General features: G+C 29.9%; 1 long non-coding RNA gene across 2 annotated transcripts; it reads left to right on the top strand.

The window, feature by feature from the left end:
• The first annotated feature begins 1,246 nt into the window (after nucleotides 1–1,246).
• Nucleotides 1,247–3,870, top strand: LOC114411451. 2 transcript variants are annotated; one of them, XR_003666445.1, is made up of 4 exons: nucleotides 1,247–1,722; nucleotides 1,940–2,000; nucleotides 2,874–3,345; nucleotides 3,575–3,870. It is a non-coding gene; the product is annotated as an uncharacterized LOC114411451 (long non-coding RNA). The 2 variants fall into 2 exon arrangements; XR_003666444.1 differs by having other exon boundaries at nucleotides 3,432–3,870.
• The last annotated feature ends 568 nt before the right edge of the window (nucleotides 3,871–4,438 follow it).

Below are 4,438 nucleotides of genomic sequence, written 5' to 3'. Positions count from 1 at the left end.
AGGTTTATGGTGGCGTGAGCACGCGAGAGAGAGACTGCGAGGTGTGGAGAAGCCGTGGAGTGCGAGGAGAGGAGAATATGGATTTAGGTATATGTCGTGCGTTAATAGATTTGGGGTTTTAGCATCAATGTTTACTAAATCATAGGTTATTTTATTTTTTTAAGTAATAAAGGATTTTTTTTTGACAAAATATATAAGGATCCTTTAATTTAATATGAATGTTTCTATAATTATTCAATCAAGCATGGGGAAATGATTCAATCGAGGATACACCACAGTGCTATATATTTTGTCACATAAATGATTCACAAAATGCCATTTTTTTATTTGGGGGAATTTTTTTATTTGGGGGAATTTTTTTATGCATTTGAAACTATATGTTTATTCCTGAAAGTTTTGGAGAAAAATATTGTGCTTGGTATATGTTACTTTAAATAATAAAATTTATATATTTAAATTTTATTATTCGAATATACTTTATATGATATTTTTCTTCTAAATAATAATAAGAAACATAAATATTTTCATATATTAAATGTTATAATAGTATTTTTTTTAAAAAAATTATAAAAAAAGAAATTTAAGTTGATTATATATTGTTTAAAGAAGTTGATTATATATTATTTTAAATAAATATAATATTTCATACTTTCTTTTTGAAGTCTTTTCTTTAAGTAACTTTTAACTGTTTAGTCAATTTCGCATATAGAGATTTATATATATCATTTTTTAGTAAATGTAGTATTTTATGATATAATAATATATGGTTAAATTACTCATTTTTTTTAGTTTCATGATTCTTACTTTTCTAGTCCTATAGTTTGAAAAAGTAATTTTTTTAGTCTCTATAGTTTGCATTTTAATTCTCTTTTAGTCCCTATAATTTTGAAAGTGATCTTTTTAGTCTCTATATTTTCATGATTCTTATTGTTTTAGTCCTTATAGTTTTCAAATTATAGGGACTAAAAGAAAATTAAAATAGTTTTTTTAGTCCCTATAGTTTATATTTTAATTCTCTTTTAGTTTCTGTAATTTTGAAAATGATCTTCTTAGTCTCAATATTTTCCATTTTTTGCTTCTACCTTTCCTATGTATTATATTAGATTGTTTTCATTGTTGTTTTTCCCCTTATTCGTTTGATTATATTTGTAGATAATAATTTGTTTGCTTTTGTAGTAGTGGTACATTTTGAAACACCTACTTATTATTTGTGTGTATTCTGTTGTTTCAAATATTAAAGTGCACCTTTTGTATTCATTGTTGCTGAGTAGATTGCTTATTTGTGTTCTGCCTCGACTTTGAATGACTTTTTTCGTGCATGTCTATGATTATTAATTGATTGGTGGGTTATGCTCTGAAACATGTTGCCCTTCGCAACTTAAAGTATATATTAACTTAGCCTTCACAATATCATTCAGGTTTTTTACCTAAGCTGTCTATGTTAGCTCTAATCTTTGGTTACTTTGCTATCTTTAGCATATGTTGGTTATGATTTTTTCATGTAGATGTTTCTCAATGTTCAACACTACTTTGGTGCATGTCTATGATTCTTTTTTCTTTAGACTTTACCTTTCCTGTGTATTATATTTGGGAGGGTATTTGGAGAAATCTAACATGTTGCAATATTTGGAGAAATCTAACATGTTGAGGCAACCCTTCACAAGGCAAGACAACACTGTCATCCAAACTTGTGTTCTTGCATCCTCTGCATAGCCTTTATCGGTACCTTCTTTCTTTCATTCTATTGTATGCATTTGTGAATTTGTTAATGTTGTTGTCATAGTTGCACCATTTTTCTGCTTGAATTTGTATTATATTAGGTTGTTTCTGTTGAATATTTGAAAAATTAAATTGCAACTTTCGTATTTAGTGTTTGGCATTTCAAGTACAGGTTTGTTGAATATTGATTTTTTGTGTTTCTTTCTTTTGTCTTATCAAGGTAACGTATAGACGCCTACAAAATCCCATCAGCAGATTTTTTGGAATTTTTGTTTATACAGGTACTAATGACTACTAACACTTTATCATGTGAATATTAGCATGTATCATATTAATAGTCTTTGTGTAGTGACCGTCAATATTCTGATTTCAATCTTTGAAATGGGATGTCACATCCATCATAATTATTAGAGTACACTACCAGATGTATCCTGACGTGTAATTTCCCGTGTAATTAATAGACTAATAGATGTTTGCTGAGGTGCAATTTCCCAATGTCAAAACACTACGTGTCTATTCATACATTGGGAAGTAAAAAACATCATCTTTTCCATATACACATAATTACTATTTTTGATAAAGATTTATTGTTATTATTTTTTAAAATTTAACCTTTGTATGTAATTATTTATTACTATTTAATTATACAAACATAAAACACTATGAATACATCATAATAAAAACACAACAACAGCACGGGAAGTGTAATAGCCTCGCAATAAAAACACAACAACAGTAACCATAATAAACTAGCACGGGAAGTCTAAAAGGTTATCGGTTACTTTATACATTGTTAACTGTTCTTGATAATTGTTCACCCTCCTCCTCCTATAATTAAAATGCAGTATTATATATATCTATAACCACCCAATATCACCAAATCTTCACCCATTTGTCGAAGAACTTCTCCAAACACAAAACACTATGAATACATCATCATCGAATGTGTCTGATGCTGTAAGTTTAAATTTTCCATCCTTTATGTTTACCTTCTTATAAGTATATGTTCGAGTTTGCTTCATCATGTATCCTTCATCCTTCTATGCTTGCTCTTTTCGTTCATAGTACATGTTTGATATTACGCATATTTATCTTCTCCTTTCAATGGGTACATCTTTGTTCACTTACTCATTACATAAACGTTTCTCATCTAGGGCCCATCAAATTTACGAGTACCGAGAATTGTGCACCGATTTTACGCGTCATTCCATCTTGAGCAGGTCACGACTTTCACCCCTAAACATTTACTTATTTATGTTAATATCAAATAAATAATATGCTTCAAATGTTAATCTACAGAACATCGTTGAGGTTCCTTTTGCTTATCATAGACAATGGTCCCCAAATTATCCAAGTTATGTGTTATTTGACTACGAAGGAGACAAACACTTTATAAAGTTTCATAAATATGGTAACCGATTCTTTTTTGGTGATGGACTGAAGGAACTTAGGAGAACCCATGGCATTCACGAAAGTGTTCTGATGCGTTTTGTTGGAAGGGACAAAAATACTACTTTCAGTGTGGACGTTGTGGGACCTCTACACCAAAGGGCAGCCACAACCATAAGGCACCATGTTTTTACCATTGATGTCTCTAAAGATATGATACAACACAATTATCAATTGGTAGGTCTTTGTTAATATAATCATAATCATTTATATTATTTATTGTTGACTTCTTATATTTAATCACCGTGTTCCTTCTAACCTAGGTTCTGCCACCAGAGACTTCAATTTATTTAACTGCATCAAAAAAATATGATTGTAGATCGTGGTAGTGGTAAGCATCACAAATGGATGATCACCATGAATAATGGCCTATCATGTGTTGCTGACGCGTGGATCCATTATTTAGGTGACTGTCATTTGAAGCCTGGAGATGAGGTCATCTTCTTCTACAACATTGACCAACATTTATAGGAGGTCCTCTATAGGAAGCAAGTTAAATGGGATGACGAAGAGGATGAAGCTGAATCCCCTTGAAGAACTATTTAATTACTTATCTTTGTTTTATTTTGATATATTATGTCTGTAACTTAATTACCCTTGGGTAATGAACAATGTTATTTTACTTTTGTTTCTATTTAAACATTGCTAGCAACACTACAAATATTATTTTGTTATATTCTATGTTTGTCGGTTTGATTTTTCTATACTATATTTATTATTTAGTTATATTCAATGTTGGTTGTTTCCAAATAATATCACTTGGGCTTTCAAAAAAAACCTGCACTTTAGTGAAAGTGGTTGTTCACCTTTGCAGAACCAAGGGACAATGAAATGTAGAGATTCATATGCTTGAAGTACATGTAAGTTATCTTTCTTTGTCTACTTTGTTATTGATTTTTATTTACTTATTGTATACATTTACTGCTGCAGACCATTGATCCAACACTAACACTTCATAGTGTTTTCCTCTCTACTGATTAAAGTTGTCGAGACTTATTATTTGGGATCAGAGATGCTAATTGAAGATGGAACCTCATGTGTTTTGTGTGTTTGACATTGTACTTTGAATTGTAATTACATTAGCAATCTTTTCAGACAATTTTACATCTTTTTAAATTAGCAGCCTTTTCAGCCTGTATTATTTGTTTGAATATTTAAATTATTTTTTTATAGATTTTTTTAAAAATTATTAATATTTAACAATTAAGAAACCTCAAATCTCATAATGAACATATGTTGGTCATATTCAAATAGGAGTATCAGTCCGGGC

Source organism: Glycine soja, chromosome 5 (assembly GCF_004193775.1).
Source record: "Glycine soja cultivar W05 chromosome 5, ASM419377v2, whole genome shotgun sequence".
Lineage (NCBI taxonomy): Eukaryota > Viridiplantae > Streptophyta > Magnoliopsida > Fabales > Fabaceae > Glycine > Glycine soja.
The sequence above is the reverse complement of the archived record's forward strand: the minus strand, read 5'-3'. Positions and strand labels throughout refer to the sequence as shown.